The sequence below is a fragment of the Rana temporaria genome, chromosome 5, assembly GCF_905171775.1.
Source record: "Rana temporaria chromosome 5, aRanTem1.1, whole genome shotgun sequence".
Taxonomy (NCBI): Eukaryota; Metazoa; Chordata; class Amphibia; order Anura; family Ranidae; genus Rana; species Rana temporaria.
In genome coordinates, this window is record NC_053493.1 from 317,745,045 (window position 1) to 317,770,248 (window position 25,204).

General features: G+C 40.8%; 1 protein-coding gene across 2 annotated transcripts in view; it reads left to right on the top strand.

Annotated features, from left to right (window-relative positions):
- Positions 1 to 25,204, top strand: part of SNTG1 (syntrophin gamma 1) — a 795,295-nt gene that overhangs the window by 704,108 nt on the left and 65,983 nt on the right. The window lies entirely within an intron of this gene.

Consider the following 25,204-nt stretch of genomic DNA (forward strand, 5'->3'; position numbering starts at 1 on the left):
TATGTCAGCAGTTGTTTAACACTCTATATACTCTTATTCCTACTGCTGTTCATCATGGCACCTCCTGCCCATGTGATATGACTCTGTATCAACTACTACTGTTAATACTACTACTACTGCTGCTTCTGCTGCTGCTGCTGCCGCCCAGTCAATACACCTATGTCAGCAGTTATTTCACACTCTATATACTCTTATTAAGACTGCTGTACATCATGGCAACTCCTGCCCATGTGATATGACTCTGTATCAACTACTACTGTTAATACTACTACTGCTGCTTCAGCTGCTGCTGCCGCCCAGTCAATACACCTATGTCAGCAGTTGTTTAACACTCTATATACTCTTATTAAGACTGCTGTACTTCATGGCAACTCCTGCCCATGTGATATGACTCTGTATCAACTACTACTGTTAATACTACTACTGCTGCTTCTGCTGCTGCTGCCGCCCAGTCAATACACCTATGTCAGCAGTTATTTCACACTCTATATACTCTTATTAAGACTGCTGTACATCATGGCAACTCCTGCCCATGTGATATGACTCTGTATCAACTACTACTGTTAATACTACTACTGCTGCTTCAGCTGCTGCTGCCGCCCAGTCAATACACCTATGTCAGCAGTTGTTTAACACTCTATATACTCTTATTCCTACTGCTGTTCATCATGGCACCTCCTGCCCATGTGATATGACTCTGTATCAACTACTACTGTTAATACTACTGCTGCTTCTGCTGCTGCTGCCCAGTCAAGACACCTATGTCAGCAGTTATTTGACACTCTATATACTCCTATTCCTACTGCTGTTCATGATGGCACCTCCTGCCCATGTGATATGACTCTGTATCAACTACTACTGTTAATACTACTACTGCTGCTGCTGCCGCCCAGTCAATACACCTATGTCAGCAGTTATTTCACACTCTATATACTCTTATTAAGACTGCTGTACATCATGGCAACTCCTGCCCATGTGATATGACTCTGTATCAACTACTACTGTTAATACTACTACTGCTGCTTCAGCTGCTGCTGCCGCCCAGTCAATACACCTATGTCAGCAGTTGTTTAACACTCTATATACTCTTATTAAGACTGCTGTACTTCATGGCAACTCCTGCCCATGTGATATGACTCTGTATCAACTACTACTGTTAATACTACTACTGCTGCTTCAGCTGCTGCTGCCGCCCAGTCAATACACCTATGTCAGCAGTTGTTTAACACTCTATATACTCTTATTCCTACTGCTGTTCATCATGGCACCTCCTGCCCATGTGATATGACTCTGTATCAACTACTACTGTTAATACTACTGCTGCTGCTTCTGCTGCTGCTGCTGCCCAGTCAAGACACCTATGTCAGCAGTTATTTGACACTCTATATACTCCTATTCCTACTGCTGTTCATCATGGCACCTCCTGCCCATGTGATATGACTCTGTATCAACTACTACTGTTAATACTACTGCTGCTTCTGCTGCTGCTGCCCAGTCAAGACACCTATGTCAGCAGTTATTTGACACTCTATATACTCCTATTCCTACTGCTGTTCATCATGGCACCTCCTGCCCATGTGATATGACTCTGTATCAACTACTACTGTTAATACTACTACTGCTGCTTCTGCTGCCCAGTCAAGACACCTATGTCAGCAGTTATTTCACACCCTATATACTCTTATTAAGACTGCTGTTCATCATGGCACCTCTTGCCCGAGTGATTTGACACTGTATTGTCAATGTCTACTACTACTATTACAGCTCAGTCAAGACACCTGTGTCCCAATTTTTTGGTACACTATTGACTACTATGACCACTACTGATGCTGTAAAGTATTCCCCAAGTGTTTTTATGCTATGTATTACTATTACCACTACTGCTTGTAAATCATGCCTGTGTGATACTTAGTGGGAATGCTTTAATAAGCATTCCTAGTATGGATACCCGTAAATGTATTAATCTTAATTAGTGTGAATGCTTTAATAAACATTTCCAGTATTGATATCCGTAAATTTAGTAATCTTATTATTCCTTACGTTTTTTGGTTCTGCGTAACTTCGGCATACTTTCAGCTATTGAGACCATTCAACTGTAAAAATGTTCGTCTCTTTCAGCAAATGATGGGACTTGTTCAAGTTTTTTCCTACTTTTTACACTTTTATAAATTTTTAGCTTTTAAGACCGTTTTTTTAACAATGAAGTCAATGAGAACATCCTTTTCCCCTTTGAATTCACATGCCCTGCCAAAAGTTTCAGCTACTTCATACTTTCACTTACAGACACTGAAAAAACTGTAAAGCGGTCACAAAATATTTAGCTATCCGGCTATGACTTTTCAGATCGTTATCGTTTACAATTTTTTGGTGAAAACGCAATTTACGTTTTGCGAATTTTTCACAAAAATGCGATAGGTTATAATGTAATCCTATGGAGGGGATTTAGAGTCTGTCATGTGACCTTAACATTCTAGATCTTTGTAATTAAAAATATCTTTACAAAAAGGGGAAACAAATTGGTCTCACGCCCACAAGATCTACTTTTCATACACAATTTTTATATCAAAACGTAGCTATGCTTGTCTGGTTTATGGCAATGTGATCAAGTCTGCGATACGTATTTTAGTTTTAGTTATTGGAGCAACAGCCAGAAATTATGTCTCATAGACTCTCATGTTAAATTATCTAAAAAATGTTGCTGCAGAACTCACAAAGACGCTCTTTTCTAAATCGCAGACATGGCCACATTTTTAAGTTTATCTACATAAATTTCATATCGATGCGTTTACAAGGGCCGTGTATTTCAAACGGTGTAGTCGTTGTATCAATTGCATGTACGTTTGAGGATTTATTAAGCTTTGTTTGGAGGCTTAAATCATGTATTAGATCTGTGAATTAAAAGCGTTTGTAATGTCATTTCTTTCTATAAATCACTTTCCTGACCTCAGTGCAATATTCCTCCTCACTGACCTGGGGGGGAGGGGAAACCTATTGAGGGGGGAGGGGCGACCAGGAAGTCAGCATACGCTATACTTTGCAGATAGAGAAAGAAGCTGTGTGTCCTAAAGATAGTGTAGTGGTTATGGTGAATGTCTTTGGCAAGGGGCTCACCAATTAAGCTATTCAGCATTCCCACTCGCATTTTCCTCAGGAAATGCATTGTCTAGTTATATTATATTTTAATACTCCTGCTGCTGCCTCCATGCTGAGTAAAGCTTCATGACCTCTCTGGCACAGCGGATCCACCAACAGCCTCCGCTACAAGCTACCAGACCGGATCTAAACAGCAAGTGTAACTATAACAATGAACCTTATGTTAAACACTGTTTTGCGGCATTTATACTGCAACCATTGGGCTGTCTGCAAGAGCTCATCTGCATTCTCTCTCTTTCTTGCTCTCCCTCTCTCTCTCTTTGTATATATATATATATTGTTGCTTTTGTTATGTTCATTTTTCAACTGTTTATTTTGTGTTCGTCGTGTCTGTGTCGTGTGCTTTAGTTTGTCCTAGGTTACTGTTAAATAAAATAATAGTATAAAATGTTTTTGCTTATTATGAAGTTAAATGTGTTGATGTTGATTTGTTTGATGTTAAGTTAGATGTGTTGAAAAACCTACAAATCTATCTCAAAAAGAAATGAAACATTTCCAAAAAATAATATTTATTAATAAAAACATAATTTCAGATATAACTCTGATTGAGCTTCTGAAGGCGCTCCAGCTTCTCTATATTTTTTAATTGCTGCTGCTCCAGCAGCACATTTTGCTGAATAAGGTAGCGGATCTGGCGCTGATTTGCCTGGATCCTCTGGTGGGTTGTCTTTATGAGCGCGGTCTGCCTCCTCATCTTTCCTGATACTGTTAGGATATAATAAAAAAAAAATTTGGATTTAAAATAACGTTACCAAATAAATAAAAATTTTTTTTTGCTTATTAATCAATCATTATCATGTGTATACACTTGTTATGTGTCTAACACATCCCGGGAGTGCAGAATTATTAGGCAAATGAGTATTTGGACCACATCATCCTCTTTATGCATGTTGTCTTACTCCAAGTTGTATAGGCTCGAAAGCCTACTACAGATTAGGCATATTAGGTAATGTACAACTCTGTAATGAGAAGGTGTGTGGTCTAATGACATCAACACTCTATATCAGGTGTGCATAATTATTAGTCAATTTCCTTTTCTTTGTCAAAATGGGCCAAAAGAAGGATTTGACAGACTCTGAAAAGTCCAAAATAGAGAGATATCTAGCAGAGGGATGCAGCACTCTTAAAGTTGCAAAGCTTCTGAAGCGTGATCATCAAACAAAAGAAGCGTGTGGAAAAACAAAGGTGCAAAATAACTGCCCATGAACTGAGAAAAGTTAAGCGTGCAGCTGCCAAGATGCCACTTGCCACAAGATTGGCCATATTTCAGAGCTGCAACATCACTGGGGTGCCCAAAAGCACAAGGTGTGCAATACCCAGAGACATGGCCAAGGTAAGAAAGGCTGAAAGACGATGACCACTGAACAAGACACACAAGCTGCAACGTCAAGACTGTGCCAATAAATATCTCAAGAAAGATTTTTCTAAGGTTTTATGGACTGCTGAAATGAGAGTGAGTCTTGATGGGCCAGATGGAAGAGCCCGTGGCTGGATTGGTAAAGTGCAGGGAGCTCCAGTCCGACTCAGACGCCAGCAAGGTGGTGGTGGAGTACTGGTTTGGGCTGGTATCATCAAAGATGAGCTTGTGGGGCCTTTTCGGATTGAGGATGGAGTCAAGCTCAATTCCCAGTCCTACTGCCAGATTATGGAAGAGACCTTCTTCAAGCAGTGGTACAGGAAAAAGTCACCATCCTTCAAGAAAAACATGATTTTCATGCAGGACAATGCTCCATCACACGTGTCAAAGTACTCCACAGCGTGGCTGGCAAGAAAGGGTATTAAATAAAAAAAAGTAATGACATGGCCTCCTTGTTCACCTGATCTGAACCCCATTGAGAACCTGTGGTCCATCATCAAATGTGGGATTTACAAGGAGGGAAAACAGTACACCTCTCTGAACAGTGTCTGGGAGGCTGTGGTTGCTGCTGCACGCAATGTTGATGGTGAACAGATCAAAACACTGACAGAATCCATGGATGTCAGGCTTTCGAGTGTCCTTGCAAAGAAAGGTGGCTATATTGGTCACTGATTTGTTTTAGTTTTGTTTTTAAATGTCAGAAATGTGTATTTGTGAATGTTGAGATGTTATATTGGTTTCACTTTTAAAAATAAATCATTGAAATGGGTATATATTTATTTTTTGGTTAAGTTGCCTAAAAATTCTGCACAGTAATAGTAGTCACCTGCACACACAGATATCCCCCGAAAATAACTAACACTAAAAACAAACTAAAAAATACTTCCAAAAAAATTCAGCTTTGATATTAATGAGTTTTTGGGGTTCATTGAGAACATGGTTGTTGTTCAATAATAAAATGAATCCTCAAAAATACAACTTGCCTAATAATTATGCACTACCTGTATACTTCTAGCATCAATACCATATTATGGTTCTACAATCTGACAGGTGCGCTTTATATGTTGTCCATTTTTATATCTACATTTTATTGTTGAAATGTTATTAATCATTGTGCACATATTTACCTTCCTGAACGAGGCTCACAGGACCGCTCTCTTCCTCCTGCTCTTCTGCTTGAGAAGTTGGGGTGGTGGGGGGGGGAAGCTCCTCAGCTTGCTCCTCAGCAGGAGCTGGGGTTGGGGAGTGGGAGGGCCCTGGCTGCTCCTCTTCATCCATCTCCTCCTCTGCCGCATCCTCCTCTGCCGCATCCTCCTCCTCCTCCTCATCGGCCTGGCGCCTTCTGCGCTTGGCGCGGATAACTGGCATAGGAGCTCCTATAATAACACAATGTTCATATATTATAAAAATGTTTTCTAATGACGTATGCAAATTCTGTGTACTCTGCTGTATTGTATATGAATACAAATTGATTTATATAGACAGTTAACCAATGGGACAATGTTATATTAAAGGGTCTTGTGGGCACTAGAGGGGACTGAGCGTGAGCTGGGATGCAACCATGTTAAAATGAGCTGTTTTTGTCTCCTTTGTTTTGTTCAGACCATCTCATGTTAAAAAAAGGGCCTGATGGAGCACACGGGATTACTATAACAACCCCACTCCTAACACAGGAATTTAGTGGTAATCTATATATATAAAACTCAACGTGTGTGTGTGCATAAATGTATGTATGTATGTATGTATGTATGTATGTTCCAGCATCACGTACAAACGGCTAAAGATATTTATATGAAACTTGGCACACAGGTTACTTATATGTCAGCCACAAACATAGGATAGGTGGTTTAAACCTTACCCACCCCCACTTGCCATGGTCGGGGTTTTTCTTTAAAGTCCCATGCAAAGCAATGGGAAAATTATGTTCCCACATAACTTCTGTGTTCCTGTCTGCTGTCCCATGTCTTTTTTCAACAGTACTATGAATACCTTGGCTGGTGGTGATATATGTTAGCACAACATGGCATCTTGGTTAACAACATCTGACCTTACATGAATTACATATGACCTTACATAACTGTCACCAAAGGAGCTGCGGTGGCTCCACACGATTGCCACTGCACTGACAAGTGATTCACCTCTGCAGCTAGGGGTTCGGATCCCGCTCTCGGCTACCTGTGAATTGAGTTTGGTGGTCTCAGCCCCGCCCCTGGTGGGTGTGCTATGCGAGGTTGGGTTGGGAGGACCCCCTCACACCCGCCATTGCCAACCGGGGCATGGAGAAAGGTGGCAGATTGCCTCTGGGGGAGGCCTCCCAACTCCTGCAGGCCGGCTCCTCTCTCTTTCGAGTTCACGCACAAAATACACTTTTTAAAAAAAAAACATAACTGTCAACAATAACTTACCTGGATGATATTTAGCCCGAAGACGTCTGACCTGATCCATTTGGCGCCTCTTCAGGTCAGACCACTTCTTAACAATTGCCTTGTGGTCATGTTGGCCGCCAAAGTCAGCGATTAGGGCGCTGACCACAGCCCTTTTCTCTGGCTGCCTCCGCAGCTTATCGTATCCTGTTTCCAGGAACTTCTGCAAGATGAAGAACAAAGTATATTGTAATACTTCTGTTGACAGCCTTATGGATATATGACGTAAATGTATGCTATTCAACAATTGGAAGCATTCTCGCCTTATTAATCAATGACAGGGGTAACATGAAAGATTTTATATCCTGCCATTTCGGTCGCCACCTTTTTTGCATAAATATAGCAGCCATTATCATTTGCATAATTATGAATATATTATTAACAACACAGGATACACGTATAGGGGAGATATGCGTTGCTAACTCTTTTCCCTGTCAGGAGCCTAACGCCCCGGGGGGTCAGAGACGGGACCTTTTTCGGAGGACCACTGACGTATGTACCCGTCGCAGTTTTTTGTGATGTCACTCTTTAGGTGTGTGCACATTTTTCACTGCATCCGGGTGGAGTTTTTGGGTTGTGTTTTGCACGCCACAGGCTTTTCAACAGGAAAAAAACAGCTGGAGGCAGAATGGTTGCAAAACACTACGTGTTTGTTACTTAACTCTGGGTTTCAAGACCAGTCCACCTCCAGCTGTTGCAAAACTACTACTCCCATCAGCCACGGTCTGTCAGTGCATGCTAAGAATTTTACTTTTGCTGCATCTAGGGTGCCACAGTTTAGAGACCCGTGCATAAAGGCCTGAAAAATGGGGGCCTGCAGAACTTACAATACTAGAAGTGCCAGCATTCCCAGGCATGCTGGAAGTTGTAGTTCTGCAACATCTAAAGGGCAATATGTATTCGAACGTCCTTGGGCCTTGAGGACACTGAAGTCAGGACGTTCGCATACGTCCTATGTCCAAATTTTTTTTAAATTCATTATGCTAAATAACAAGGAAAAGTGCCTAAATACACATTTGCCAACCAGGGTGTCTGCAGCTGTCCAGGCATGCTGGGACTTGTAGTTTTGTAAAAGCAGGAGACACATTTTTTGTGAAATACTAATATATGATCATATATACTAACTTTTAAACTAGACTAAAATGCTGGGCTGGGCTGGGACTTGTAGTTTTGTAAAAGCAGGAGACACATTTTTGGTTAAATACTAATATCTGATCATATATACTAACTTTTAAACTAGACTTAAATGCAGTTGAAGATGATGAAATAACAGTGGTCAAAATACTTACACAAATCAGCAACTTTTCCTCAGACTTAGTGAAATTGCTTCCAACCATGTTGCTGTGTGATTGCGCTGCGATCATAAGTTGGAAACTGGCAAGGCTCCAGGAAATGGTCGCGTGTTGTTCGCGTCTTGATTGCGCTGCTTGGACCGAGATGGGTCCATATGGCTTCGGCTGTATGGACCACAGTAACTCTTTTCCCTGTCAGGAGCCTAGGAGCCTAACGCCCCGGGGGGTCAGAGACGGGACCTTTTCGGAGGACCACTGACGTATGCAACCGTCGCAGTTTTTTGTGATGTCACTCTTTAGGTGTGTGCAAATTTTTCCTTGCACCGGGTGGAGTTTTTGGGTTGTGTTTTGCACGCCACAGGCTTTTCAACAGAAAATAACCAGCTGGAGGCAGAATGGTTGCAAAACACTACGGGTTTGTTACCTAACTCTGGGTTTCAAGACCAGTCCACCTCCAGCTGTTGCAAAACTACTACTCCCATCAGCCACGGTCTGTCAGTGCATGCTAAGAATTTTACTTTTGCTGCATCTAGGGTGCCACATTTTAGAGACCCGTGCATAAAGGCCTGAAAAATGGGGGCCTGCAGAACTTACAATACTAGAAGTGCCAGCATTCCCAGGCATGCTGGAAGTTGTAGTTCTGCAACATCTAAAGGGCAATATGTATTCGAACGTCCTTGGGCCTTGAGGACACTGAAGTCAGGACGTTCGCATACGTCCTATGTCCAAAAATTTTTTAAATTCATTATGCTAAATAACAAGGAAAAGTGCCTAAATACACATTTGCCAACCAGGGTGTCTGCAGCTGTCCAGGCATGCTGGGACTTGTAGTTTTGTAAAAGCAGGAGACACATTTTTTGTGAAATACTAATATATGATCATATATACTAACTTTTAAACTAGACTAAAATGCTGGGCTGGGCTGGGACTTGTAGTTTTGTAAAAGCAGGAGACACATTTTTGGTTAAATACTAATATCTGATCATATATACTAACTTTTAAACTAGACTTAAATGCAGTTGAAGATGATGAAATAACAGTGGTCAAAATACTTACACAAATCAGCAACTTTTCCTCAGACTTAGTGAAATTGCTTCCAACCATGTTGCTGTAATATTGCGCTGCGATCATAAGTTGGAAACTGGCAAGGCTCCAGGAAATGGTCGCGTGTTGTTCGCGCAATTGCGCATGCGCGATCGAAAAATCGCAATCGCAATATGTATTTCGGTTAAAATATCATACATATTCGATTTCAGAGTGCTGCTACAGCAGTTTTCGAAATATCTGCAATCAATTTCGCATTCGCATGTTGCGATATTTCGATAAAATATCAGGAATATTCTGAGCCAATCAGAGCGCTCCTCCAGCATATCTCGAAATTGCGCAATAAATATCGCATTCGCATGTTGCGATATTTCGATAAAATATCACGAATATTCTGAGCCAATCAGAGAACTCCTCAAGCATATCTCGAAATTCCGCAATAAATATCGCATTCGCATGTTGCGATATTTCGATAAAATATCACGAATATTCTGAGCCAATCAGAGCGCTCCTCCAGCATATCTCGAAATTCCGCAATTAATATCGCATTCGCATGTTGCGATATTTCGATAAAATATCACGAATATTCTGAGCCAATCAGAGCGCTCCTCCAGCATATCTCGAAATTCCGCAATTAATATCGCATTCGCATGTTGCGATATTTCGATAAAATATCACGAATATTCTAAGCCAATCAGAGCGCTCCTACCGCAGTTATTAAAAAAATCGCAATTATTTTCGCATTCGCAATAGCGAAAAATCGCAATCAATTAATTTCGATAAAATATCACGAATATTCGAATTTAGCGAATATATCTCGAATATTCGAATATATATTCGAGATATATCGCGAAATCGAATATGGCATATTCTGCTCAACACTAACCAGAAGGCGGTATGTTCTTAAACAGAAAGTGTTCTATGAACACGGAAACAAAAGTGGTAGGTTATTGGCACACACGATACAGGCAGCTAAGACCTCATCTGTGATTCATCATATTCGAGACAGTCAAGGTAAACTCCTCTCTAAGAACGAGGAAATAGCCAAACACTTTGAAAAATTCTACTCAAAACTCTATAACCTTGAGCAAGAACAGGGAGGATCCACCAATATGGCCAACCGACCCTCCCAATTAACAGATTTCTTAGCTCAATACTGCCCTAAACCTATCACTTCCCAGCAGGCTGAAGCCATGGAGATTGGGCTAATCTCAACGTCTCCTGGTTTGGTCGCTCGGCCCTCATTAAGATGGTTGTTCTTCCCCGTTTAATGTATCTAATGCAGACGATCCCAATTCACCTACCCCCTTATTTTTTTGTGGCATACAAAAAGGCCTACACAACCTTCATATGGAAGAACACAGCCCTACAAATCAAATACTCACGACTGACATGCCCCAAAACCATAGGAGGAATTAGTCTACCAGACCTCTACAATATTATCTGGCCTGCCACCTGACTAGAGTGGTAGACTGGAAAATTCACAAACTAGGAAAAGCATGGGTTATGCTGGAGAACTCTCTCACGCAAACCCCGGTTCACTCACTCCCTTGGATGTCACCACAATTCTGGCCCCCGACCCTGAAGATACATCCGTTCATCAACCCCTCGCTATTGGCCTTTAGGAAAGCAGTCGCTCTCTTTAATCTATCCTTACAACCAGGTCCATTGACCTCTTTGAGAGGTAACCCTGAGTTCCCTCCAGGAGAATCTAACTCATTCCTACTTTTGGAATGGCCACATGAGGACGTTTTGGCTTGTCACTTCTTTCACAAAGGCCGTAGACGATCCTATGATGAGCTGGTTTCTGAATCGCGCACTAACACTTTCCCTTACCCTTACAAATGATACTTAAGGACGATGAGTGGGAATCCATTTACACACTTGCTCACAAGGGATCAATGAATGTCGCAATTCAGGAAAATGGATACAAAATGATTACGAAAGTGGTATAGAACTCCAGCACGTCTACATAAATTCTCTCCTTCAATTCCAAACACATGTTGGAGATGTAAAGGAGCGGTAGGATCCATGATTCATATTTGGTGGGAGTGTGCCTTGCTCCAACCATTTTGGAGGGAGGTTCACTCCATAATTACACGGGTTACCACTTTCACGCTAGATTATAATCCTGCTCAATACCTCTTGCATCACACTTCCCTCCCCAAACGAACCTACCACAGATCGTTGGCCATGCATATGGTTAATGCAGCCAGACTTTGCATTCCTACACACTGGCGATCAACGGACATACCAACCGCTAGAGGGTGGTTGAGCAGAGTTGCTAAGATAGAGGAGATGGAGGAATTGATACACACATCCCAGGATCGTATTCAGAAATTCACATTGACTTGGGCCTGTTGGACACACTTTAGGACTATGGACTACTATAAATCTTTCTTCCCAACTCAACGCTAAGTCACTTAGACTGCCCACTGCTATCCCACCCGCGCCCAATACCGATCAGGGGGGCCGAGACGAGTATCGGCCCCTACTACATTATTGGTACAACTGTCCTGTACTTCTTCCCCCTCTTTTTCTCTTTTCCTACATCAATTCCATACTATATTTCTCTCTCTTTTTAACTTACCCTACCCCCCCCCATTTTTTTCCTCTTTTCCCAATAACAATATAATTGACCAAATGCTCGATAGGAACCTTGATACGGGCTCCTAATGTTTATAAGGACATAGTGACACCGAGCTTGAGAGCTCTTACGTGACAGTGGATAGACCTGTCGATATTGGTCTATGGGGGTCTTTCCAATCTTATGCAGGTGTACTTGCTCTCACTTAGATTCCTGTTCTAACTGGGATTATGTGTTGATATTTCATAAAATGTACCTAATGCTTAAAAAGGCTTTCTTTATATATCCACATTCCTATTGTTATATTCCCTATGATTTTTGTGGCATGATCAAAATGTCTTACTTACATTGGGAATGTTAAATATGTTAAATATGTTGTACATGTAACCTTATTTTTTTCTCTCAATAAAAACTTTTGTGAAATAAAAAAAAAAATGGGACAGTATTATTTATCCACAATATCTATCAGGATATATGTAAAGACTATGGGCCAGATTCACAAAGCACTTACGCCGACATATCTAGAGATGCGCGGCGTAATTGAAAAATGCGCCGCGCGTATTTTTGCACCTGATCCTCAAAACGAGATATGCCTGAAAACCATTTTTTTCCGTCCTACCTAAAACAATTACACCGGCGCTTCTTCGAGCGCAAAATACGCTAGACACACCATTGTTTTGCTAGGCAAAGATGCAAATGAGGGAGATAAGGCGATCCACAAAATTAAGTGTGTGCGGCGTAGGCTACGCACTGTGCGCATCTGTTAGTTTCCCGGAGTAAGGTTACACTTTATAAAAGGTGCCTTAACTTTGCTCCAGCTGTGTAAAGGTCAGCTAAAGCAACACCATTAAGGAAGAGCTGAGCACACACACTTGCCGGACTACAATCTGTATGCCACCATGCCAGGGGCATCCATGCTCATAACTATACTAGTGACTTTTGTAACCGAGGGTACCCCCTCTTCTGAGGGAACAGCAGTCAGGAGATGCCTCACAGAATGCATCTTTGCACAGTAAACACACACATTAATCATTGCACAATGAGAATGCAGGAGCCTCCCCGGGTGGCTGCCCACCTGCTGGCCTGCCCTCCAAGGCCACGGCGATCCTGGTCAGGCCCAGAGTGAGGGCTGCCGTATTGGCCTGGACAGCCTGGGTGTTGGCCTGGACAGCCTGGGTCAGGGCAGTCACCTCAAGGGCCACGCCTGTTGTGGCGGCCTGCAGCTCAGAAAAGCAATTTATAAAAGCTAATGAATTAGTGCCCACGTCACTGACTGAATCATTGATGGAGGCCAGGCTCTCCTCTATCTGGGCCAAAGTCCGGGTGACCTGACCCAGATGTTGAGTCTGACGAGACTGGTCCCTCTGCAGATTTGCAGGCAGGAACTCGGCCACCACCCTGGTCTTCTGGGTGGCCTTCCTGCCTGCAGTTGAGGCTTGTGGCCTGGGAGGAGGGGAGCCCCCTGGGGGGGGGCTGTTAGGGGAGGAGTGGGAGGGACTACCCCTGATGGTGGCCTGACTGCTGTCAGGCGCAAGGGAATCCTCATTCCAACACTCCATCACTTCTCGGGCAAGCTCCATCGGATCATCCTCAACCTCCCCCCCTCATCCTCCTCCCCCTGAACCTCCTCATGAGGGGAGTTGTGGCCACTTTCCTGCCCTGGGGACTCTGGCCTTTCTTGGGGCTCCTCAGCAGCCTGTTGTCCTGGGGGTGGTGCAGCCTGGCCTGATGGCCCAGCAACCTCCTGGCCATCTGTGGAGGACACAAAACATACACAGGTTGGAGGATCCACACACTTGGCACATATTCCCTTCCCCACCCACACATGCTACTCACCAGATGGAAATAAAAAAAAACGTACCTGTCCACACAGGATCATCAGATTCAAAGCCAGGCAGGCCCACCACTTGCTGGCTGTGGAAGCACCGGGCCACCGCACGTTCCTCCTCAGTCCACCTTACGGTGCAGGGTGGGCCTCCTCCAGTGCCCCTGGCATGGGCTGCTTGCTTGGCCATCTTCTCACGGGCCAGGCTCATAAGATCGTTGATCTTCTTCTGAATCCCACTGTGGGTCCTCGTCTCCCCCCCCCTCCGCATTGATCCGATCAGTTATCTGTTGAATGATCTCCCTCTTCCTGGCCGGGTGATGTCCCGGCTGTCAGGGCCATGCAAAAATCTCCCAAATTGGGTGATAGCCCTGGCCAGCAAGTGCTTCTCTCGCACCGATAAGTTTAATTTCCTTCTTTTAGGTGTCATCTCACAACACAGCACTCAGCAACAGACACTAAATTCAAAAAGTACAAACAAACACAGAAACACACAGAACAAACCAACAAAAAGACACAGAACAAACACAAAAAGACACAGAACAGGCAGCCAAAAAGACACAGAACAGACACACACAAAAATCAGACAGCAAAAAAGCAAAAACACAAGCAGACAGCTAATACAAATTCAAACAAAAAACACAGAAGAAACAGACACAAAAAACACTCAGAAAATATACACACCTACTACAACCTCCTACTACAATAAATCTTTAATATAACACTACACTCACCAACAAACAGCCACAGACAACAGAGCAAAAGACACTTGCTTTAGGAAGGGAAACACAGGGATGTACTTTTGCAAGGGAAGTGCATTTGTCTGGGGCTATTTAAGCACAGGGCGATTCTCAAACCTATCTCACTGATTGCGCCGAGCCGAGTTCTGCACATGCCCAGTGAGGTGCAGATTTGTGCGCGCATGCGAAGTACACCGGCCCTTCATTTGCATGGGGTCACGGCTCATTTCAATGGAGCACGCCCACTTCCTTCCCACTTGCAATAACCCCGCCTTACGCCTCGGTATTTACGTCGCGCTGGCGCAAATTTGGGCGCAAATGCGCTGTGGATACGGCACTTACGTCACAAAATTAAGGCGCCGTAACTTAAATGATATACATTTGGAGTAACTTAATTTGCGCCGCTCTACGTGAATCTGGCCCTATGTTTGGTTTGTTTTTTTCTGAACTTAACATGTTAGCTAAGAGAGCTGATCACATTGGTCTATGTACAAAATAGGAGACGGACCGACTCCTACTAGAGCTCCTGCTATTGTGAGAAGATGTCCTATGTTCAAATTCATGATAATGTATCATCTACTGTGCGACGCTCTGTGACAACAAGTTTGACCTGTAGTGAAATCCTAATTTATCATAACAATGGCCAGGCTTCTTAAGGGATTAGTTAATTACGTTACAAGTGTATTTTCAGAGTGATTTGAGCAGGAGGTATGTACCTCCTCTTCTACTGTATATAAGACTTGTATTCTGGTTCTAATAAAGAGTCTGATTCCTGCTTGATCCTCAGTACAGAGCCTCGTCTCGTATTTGGGGGAGAATTATTCGTATAGGTTTCTTGTTCAGCGGATTGGAGTGTTCGGTAGCTGCCTTTGTGTTCGGGAATGGAATGTCCTAAACGACTTTAACCCCTTTCATCATACTCGGGGGGGGGGGGGTGGTGCACTACTCCTTTAGCAAAGCCTAGCAGACTCAAAAAGAACACATTTACTACAAGAAATAATGTAAAAAAAAAGGGTAATTAACTTCAGTACAGAAGAGAGGCCACCAGGGGGCACCTATGTAATTACATTAATGGGTACAGAGATGCCACTGTGTGCTGTGTTGGTTGTATGGTAAATTTATATTTTTATTCTGTTTCATGTAACCTGAATTATCCATTGGGAATGTTCCCGGTTTCTAAACTTTGCTTAGATGGTGATCAGTAGGGGTTAATCAATTACTTGCTAGATCATAAATGAATGCCCTTTATGTAATGTTCTGATATCTGTAAACCAGACCCTGGAGTTATGGTTTTGCTTTAGTAAATAATTTTTCATTAAACCCTCTGTACTTCTGAATGTAATTTAATGTGAATGGAATCGATATGATGGATTCCAAATTGCTTATTCTTAAAAACACACCAACAGATAATATCAGCTAGAGTTGCCATCGTGTGGAATATCTCCACCCCATAGGGGGAGAGACCTACATAGAGTAATGCCGACCGAGATATCGATGGACGTGACATTGCATTCGACATGACTTTATGATCTGTCTATTGTTTATATCCAAATGTTGTGGACGCGGGAGAGGCTTCTTTTGTTATGGGGGTCACAGGATGTGTTTGCATACATATAGAGTTACAAAGATGTATCTATAGACTGTGTTTCACAGGGCCTTGGACTAACCAAAAGTGACTGCATAGTGTTTTTTGAGCCTTTCAAAAACTGCACAAGTGTTGAAAAAGTGGACTTTGCTTTTGCATTTCGGTCTGTCCCCTATGGGGTGGAAATATTCCACTTGATGGTGACTCTAGCTGATATTATCTGTTTTTTATCTGTTGTCTGGTGTGTTTTTAAGAATATGTGAGTTGGGTTCCAGCGTATTGATTCCATTCACATATACTCTTGAAGAAGATTATCACAAATGCATTGGGGCAGATCCACAAAGAAATTACGTCGGCGTATCTATTGATAGGCCGGCGTAATTTCAAAATTCCCGCGTCGTATCTTTGTTTTGAATCCCTCAAAACAAGATACGACAGCATCACGGCTTGATCCGACAGGCGTACGTCTTCGTACGCCTTCGGATCTTAGATGCAATTTTTCGGCGGGCGCTAGGTGGTGTTTCCGTCATAATCCACGTCGAGTATGCAAATTAGCTATTTACGGCGATCCACGAACGTACGTCGGCCCGGCGCATTTTTTTTCGTCGTTTGCGTTCGGCTTTTTCCGGCGTATAGTTAAAGCTGCTATATGGTGACGTACTCAATGTTAAGTATGGCCGTCCTTCCTGCGTACAATTTTGAATTTTTTGCATCATTTGCGTAAGTCGTTCGCTAATAGGAATTTGCGTAGAATGACGTCACCGTCATAAGCATTGGCTGGTTTCGGTTTAATTTCGAGCATGCGCACCGGGATACCCCCAGGGACGGCGCACGCGCAGTTAAAAAAAAAGTTGTTTACGTCGGGTCACGACGTATTAACATAAAACCCGCCCCCATCACTTCCATTTGAATTCCGCGCCCTTACTCCGCAACAGATATGCTACGCCGCCGTAACTTATGGCGCGTATTTGTTGTGGATTCAAACAACACAAAAGTAAGTTACAGCGGCGTAGCGTATCTTAGATACGCTGCGCCCGGCGCAGATGTATGTGGATCTGGCCCATTGAGTTTACATGTGGATTTTCTTGGATCATTACATCTATATGAACCAAAAATAGACATACAGTATTTAATGCTTTGCAGTATTCTCTGCTTTTGTGTCTTTTATTTATATTTATATGAAATGTCTTGATTCTGTGTCATTGTTATTCATTTTTCTCTATGAACATGGTTGCCTAATCTTATTTAAAATGTATAAGATGTCATATTCTCTATGGCAGATGTCACATCACTCTATACAACCTAGAATGGCTATCGAGGCCATAAAATGTAATTGAAAGAACGATCCCAAATCTCTAGAAATAAGTAAAGGTTTCAGATGGAATGCCTGGAATGTTCTTTAAATCACAAGTTCTTTTGTAATAAGGAAACATTTTTTTCTAGTCTAACAAACTTCTGTATGAACTGATTGGCGAGAAATTATATATTCTAAAAAAGATGACCAGAACAAAATATACAAAAGATTTGTTGATGATATATTCCTCATTTGGAAAGGGGATACATAATCGTTTATGCACATTTAAAGAAAAAAAAATATATTTATATATATAAAATTGAGCTTAATAGGTTAATTTAGGTGAACAGATAATTTTTTTTTAGATATAACAATCTTTAGAGTGGAAAGAGAAACATTGACAAGACATTCTTAAAAGAGACTGATTTCATAGTTCTCTGTCTCCAGCTGCCTCCACATCAAATGGATAAATAACATACCTAGGGGTCAGTTTTACAGACTAAGAAGGAACTGTGGTTCAATAAAAGACTATAAAAAAAAATACACTGCAATGGGAAAAAATGGTGAAAAAAATATACAATATGAATTCTTTAAAGGTTCATAAAATATCAGAAATAGAAAGTTGCTGCAAGAAAAGACTAGAGTAGATTATACTAGTGAGCAGATGTATATTTCTAACTGATTTCAATTACTATTAGGCAATTTAAATATAGTCTAAAAACTATTGGTATTTCATCAGGAAGGATAAATTACTGTATCCACTACCAGCTCATAAACTAAAGCCTTTCTATAGAAAAGCACCCCCCTGTATTAAACTATAAAATGGGGAAGAGGAATGTATAGAATTATATGCACACAGAAGATGTTCCTTCTGCAAAACAAGTAAACGTAATTAAAGGAGAACATGTACATTTGCTTTTCATTCTATATGGAAGAAGTTTACAATAAAGTATTTTATGTCATGTGTTATATTGTTCTTAGTGTGGCATTGTTTTTGTAGTACTCATCATTGTCATAACTTTAATAAAATGAGACAACCAAAAAAGATTTTTTTAAATGGGCACATATTATATAAACTGTGTGTGTGTGTGTGTGTGTGTGTATATATATATATATACATATACAGTATAAAAAAAACACGAGCTTGTGGCTCATCGAAACATCAAAATTAAACTTCATCATAGTGTGCTCGCCTTTCAAGCCTTTCAAGCCCCTTATCTTTTGGACTATTTGTACTTCATACTTTGCTGAGCACCTCAACCCATTTTCTCTCAGATGTGTGCAGTGGCAGCTGTTAGGATGTTTTAATAGGAAAACTATATATTTTCCATGTGTTGGAAAATAATAAAATAGGATTGATACAGCTTGTTGATTAATGTGTAAAAATATGCATGATGACAGCATAAAAGAATGCAATTGTTGACTGAGCTCTTGAGAAAGTCCTATTGGGAGAACCATGTTGAGTGTGTAGAGAGGGAGCAACGTCTTAATGCTAAACACGGTTTACATCACTATGTATGTGAACTTCGAGGGAGGGTTTTCAGTAATCTATCAGGGCTTGGTAATGCGCTTTATCATGTTAATAGTTTTATGTTGTTTTTACCTTCTTAATAGTCTTCTATTTATGATGGGGTGAGAAAAGTAAAGCTATAACCCCAGAATGTGTGTGACTTAGTGGAGGAATTTTTGGCTCTGAGAAAAGCACCAGATCAGAATTGAAAAGAAAAGAAAAAGAGTCCACTTTATTAGACTTTATAATAATTTAGAAGTCACTATTACTATTTGTTTAAAAGAGAATTATGGGAATAGCAAAAAAAAAAAAAGCTCCAGCTGCCCCCCACCGACTTTACCCTGAGAACTGGGTGATCAAACACTGCTAATCACCCAGTTCTCACTAGCTCTCTGATCTGCCCCTCCAGCCCTCAATCGCTCACTAGAAGAAGTATAGCCAAACCTTTAAAGAAAATAAATGTAGAGACACAATGAGGCTTGGTACACACCTCTGCGTGTGGCTGTGGGTGCGGGAATCACATCTGTTACTGTTCCCGCAACCAAATTGTGCTGCTCTTAGGAGACACATGGGCATGGGGCTGCCATTCATTCTGAATGGCACCCCCACGTATTTGAGTGCACATTGAGTTTGTGGGTGCGGGAACCACAGGGAAATTGCATTGGTCAAAAAGACCATGCCATTTCCCTGCGACCGCATTTTTTAAAAGGTGCATGCACCTTTTTTTGTGGAAACACACGCACAGCAACCCACTCATTTCAATGTGCTGTTGTGCCCATGCAAATGCGGCCTGCACAAAACGCGGATATGTGAACCTAATGAACTTGTTTTATTATTGACATCTTATCATGAGAAGATTAGTAATATAAACAAATCTTGTATAATGTTTACCCAGGCTGGTCAGATATATTTCTATACTTATTTATTGATTTGTATTTACTAAGCAGCATGTTTGAAGTGAAAAGCAGTGATGTAGCCTCATTATGGTCACACCAATATGCTTTATAACTAAAGCTCAAAGTAAAATTATTTATCACAATTTGTATATAAGTGTATACACAGTTGTGCACTATATGCATAAGAGGAAATATGAAAGCTGGAGACTTATTGTTGTGGCATAAGAATACATAAGGTAAATTTAACTTTAGCAGAACTATACGGGAGAAAAATGCAACCAAATAAACAAATTTAGTGATTATAAAGCTTTGTTTTTTTTTGTTTTTTAAATAACAAACATGTTATACTTACCTCCTCTGTGCAAGAGTTAAGCACAGAGTGGTCTCGATCCTCCTTTTCTGGAGTCCCCCCACGGCGCTCCTGGCTCCTTCTCTTCATTGGCTGCCCCCACAGAGAGACAGTTTCCATGTGGGTCAAACTGATAATTAACTAAAAATGAAACACAGTGCCAAAAACATAAATAATGAATGAATAACCTAGCCAGCATGTGGCCAGTGAAAAAACATGCACAAACAGCTGCGGAATGTCAGCAGACAAAATATAAACTCAATAAGTCCTGAGGAAATGGGCTAATAATAAAGCCTTTGAGTATCAAGTGCATGAATAAACAAACAACATTAAATGTGATGAAAAAAGTTCCATAAAGCAAAAGCTCTCCAAAGATAGTGATGTGGTGTTTTCAAGGATCTTCTAATGTGGATCTTCAAATAATATGTGCTCACAAAGCGCTTACCTTCCCAAAGAAGTAATCAAGCCTTGATTATATGGATGTCCATAAGAGGTGCTGTTGGATCTGCAACTGGCTATGGGTGTCCAAGACGTCCTGTATAATCCTGTGTTTGTAAGCTCCAGTCTTCTAGTGGGCAACAATGGTACTCAGCATGGAGAAATAAAAGAAATAGCTTCCCATAGTGTAGTAAACAAGGGCTGGTTTATTTGTAAAAAAACGCTGACATTTGCATTTTCAAAAGCAAGATAAAAACGAAAGGAAAAAACAGCTGATCACAGCTTCCTGGTGTGTTGCTATAGTAAGCCCGTCCCTTACATGTTACGCCACGTCACGTGGCTTCATCAGAGGTGACGGATTGGTTGTTGGTCTTGTCTTTTATAAGAGCCAGCAGGAAATAGTTTGATCGCCATTTTGCCAGAGAAAGTGTCTCTATACTGGCGGCGGCCATTTTAACGGTGGGCTTGCATCAATATGACCGTGTCAATGAGTCCAGAGCGCTGTGGATTCCCGGCAGCCATCTTATTGTAGCCCCAAACTGGACAGCAAGTAATTGGCTCATACAAGCCTGGAAATGAACAGCGATGTAGATAATCTGGAGCTGACAATGGCTATAATGTAGCGATGGAGCTATCTGCTGTGAGAGCCACATACATGTTGTCATGAGTGGTTAATAAAAAATAAAAGCAATACATCATAATATATAATCGATCAAAGTTAATAAACTCTATATATAAATAAAACCACGTGATATATCTGTATAATATCGACTAATAAATACATAATAGGAAAATGTACATACATTCATAAGGTATATAATTAAAAAATGGATGAGGGATAAAAATATATTTAAAATTGCAATATGCATAGAATATAAAAATATATATTAAAAATTACTTAAACAATTTAGATCAAATTCTACATTCATACCATCAGGTACCATAGTCTGTAAGCTGTGTATCCATCTAGATTCTTTCTGGCTGATGGACCTTACCATGTGTGCCCCTCTCCAATTTTTTTTTTTTATATTTTTCTATGCCCCAAAAAGTAAGGTGTTTGGGGTCTTTATTGTGAAAAAGTGCAAAGTGCTTACTGACATTATGTTTCGGAAAACCATTAAAAATGTTTTGAATATGTTCTTTTATCCTAACCATGAGTGGTCTTTTTGTTCGGCCTATGTACTGTAAATTGCAAGTACACTGTAGTACATAGACCACTCCTTCTGTATGACAACTAATAAAATCATTGATAATAAACTTTTGGCCAGTTTTGGTACAGATGAAGTCTTCCCTTTTCTTTTGTGTTTTTTTGGAGTGTCTACATGCATAACAATATTTGCATGGTACAAACCCTTTACTTGTGAAGAAGGTGTAACCACTTTTTGGTGGAGGTACTACCACATTTTTGACAATCAGGTCTCTCAAAGTCGGATCTCTTTTGTAGACTATATTTGGTCTATCCGGTAATATAGTTTGTAGGTTTCTATCACTTCTCAGAATGTGCCAGTGTTTCTTTATTAATTTTTCCACTTCTCGGTGCTGGATGTTGTAATCTAAAACAATGAATGGAGCCTCATTTTTGTGCTTTTTCATTTTTGGTCCTTGTAGTAGGGTATTTCTATCCGTTTTGGATACCTTCTCAATCTGTTTTTGAATGAAATTATCTGTGTAGCCCTTTTCTTTAAATCTGTTTCCAATAAATGTGGCTTGTTTTTCATAGTCCTCTTGGTGTGTGCAGTTTCTCTTTAATCTTGTTAGTTGTCCCTTAGGTATGTTGAAAAGCCATGATTTATGGTGACAGCTTTTTACAGGTAAATAGCTGTTGGTGTCAATATTTTTGAAATGTGTTTTTGTCACCAATTTGTTGTCTACAATCGAGATGTCCAAATCTAGAAAGTTAACCATAGTATCACTGATGTTGTGATACTATGGTTAACTTTCTAGATTTGGACATCTCGATTGTAGACAACAAATTGGTGACAAAAACACATTTCAAAAATATTGACACCAACAGGTATTTATCCGTAAAAAGCTGTCACCATAAATCATGGCTTTTCAACATACCTAAGGGACAACTAACAAGATTAAAGAGAAACTGCACACACCAAGAGGACTATGAAAAACAAGCCACATTTATTGGAAACAGATTTAAAGAAAAGGGCTACACAGATAATTTCATTCAAAAACAGATTGAGAAGGTATCCAAAACAGATAGAAATACCCTACTACAAGGACCAAAAATGAAAAAGCACAAAAATGAGGCTCCATTCATTGTTTTAGATTACAACATCCAGCACCGAGAAGTGGAAAAATTAATAAAGAAACACTGGCACATTCTGAGAAGTGATAGAAACCTACAAACTATATTACCGGATAGACCAAATATAGTCTACAAAAGAGATCCGACTTTGAGAGACCTGATTGTCAAAAATGTGGTAGTACCTCCACCAAAAAGTGGTTACACCTTCTTCACAAGTAAAGGGTTTGTACCATGCAAATATTGTTATGCATGTAGACACTCCAAAAAAACACAAAAGAAAAGGGAAGACTTCATCTGTACCAAAACTGGCCAAAAGTTTATTATCAATGATTTTATTAGTTGTCATACAGAAGGAGTGGTCTATGTACTACAGTGTACTTGCAATTTACAGTACATAGGCCGAACAAAAAGACCACTCATGGTTAGGATAAAAGAACATATTCAAAACATTTTTAATGGTTTTCCGAAACATAATGTCAGTAAGCACTTTGCACTTTTTCACAATAAAGACCCCAAACACCTTACTTTTTGGGGCATAGAAAAATATAAAAAACCTTGGAGAGGGGCACACATGGTAAGGTCCATCAGCCAGAAAGAATCTAGATGGATACACAGCTTACAGACTATGGTACCTGATGGTATGAATGTAGAATTTGATCTAAATTGTTTCTTAAGTAATTTTTAATATATATTTTTATATTCTATGCATATTGCAATTTTAAATATATTTTTATCCCTCATCCATTTTTTAATTATATACCTTATGAATGTATGTACATTTTCCTATTATGTATTTATTAGTCGATATTATACAGATATATCACGTGGTTTTATTTATATATAGAGTTTATTAACTTTGATCGATTATATATTATGATGTATTGCTTTATTTTTTATTAACCACTCATGACAACATGTATGTGGCTCTCACAGCAGATAGCTCCATCGCTACATTATAGCCATTGTCAGCTCCAGATTATCTACATCGCTGTTCATTTCCAGGCTTGTATGAGCCAATTACTTGCTGTCCAGTTTGGGGCTACAATAAGATGGCCGCCGGGAATCCACAGCGCTCTGGACTCATTGACACGGTCATATTGATGCAAGCCCACCGTTAAAATGGCCGCCACCAGTATAGAGACACTTTCTCTGGCAAAATGGCGATCGAACTATTTCCTGCTGGCTCTTATAAAAGACAAGCCCAACAACCAATCCGTCACCTCTGATGAAGCCACGTGACGTGGCGTAACATGTAAGGGACGGGCTTACTATAGCAACACACCAGGAAGCTGTGATCAGCTGTTTTTTCCTTTCGTTTTTATCTTGCTTTTGAAAATGCAAATGTCAGCGTTTTTTTACAAATAAACCAGCCCTTGTTTACTACACTATGGGAAGCTATTTCTTTTATTTCTCCATGCTGAGTACCATCGTTGCCCACTAGAAGACTGGAGCTTACAAACACAGGATTATACAGGACGTCTTGGATACCCATAGCCAGTTGCAGATCGAACAGCACCTCTTATGGACATCCATATAATCAAGGCTTGATTACTTCTTTGGGAAGGTAAGCGCTTTGTGAGCACATATTATTTGAAGATCCACATTAGAAGATCCTTGAAAACACCACATCACTATCTTTGGAGAGCTTTTGCTTTATGGAACTTTTTTCATCACATTTAATGTTGTTTGTTTATTCATGCACTTGATACTCAAAGGCTTTATTATTAGCCCATTTCCTCAGGACTTATTGAGTTTATATTTTGTCTGCTGACATTCCGCAGCTGTTTGTGCATGTTTTTTCACTGGCCACATGCTGGCTAGGTTATTCATTCATTATTTATGTTTTTGGCACTGTGTTTCATTTTTAGTTAATTATCAGTTTGATTCACTGACCAACACGTTGGATACACAGTCATATTATTGCGCTCGTCACTTTATCTTTCATCACTTCACTGTATTTATTTATATTTATACACCATTAGATTGAGCAGCATTATCACTCATTTCATTATACCATTTTACTGTTCATCTCAAGTTTTATTTGGTAGGCGCGAGAGCACCCCCACACCTTTCAGTTTCCATGTGGGCACCTGTGTGGGCGAGCTCCCGAGTATTGCTGCTGCGTCCATTGACACAGACAGCAGGACTCGGCCCTGCCCCCATGGCTCCCGTGTCACTGGATTTGATTGACAGCAGTGCTGCTATCAATCTATCCAATGAGGACTCGAGACAGCAGCTGTTGCTGGAACGATCATGCTCAGGTAAGAAAAAGGGGGGCACAAAAGTTTTTTCACTAACAACCCTACAAATGGCAATTCCTGGGGCCTGACTGGGTCAGTGTTGGGCCTAACCATGTTATAGCTGTACCTGGAAGTGAAGTGTTGTGTGAGAGAGAGAGAGAGAGAGAGAGATAGAGGAACAGTCTGCAAGCAAGTGTTGTGCTGGAGGAGA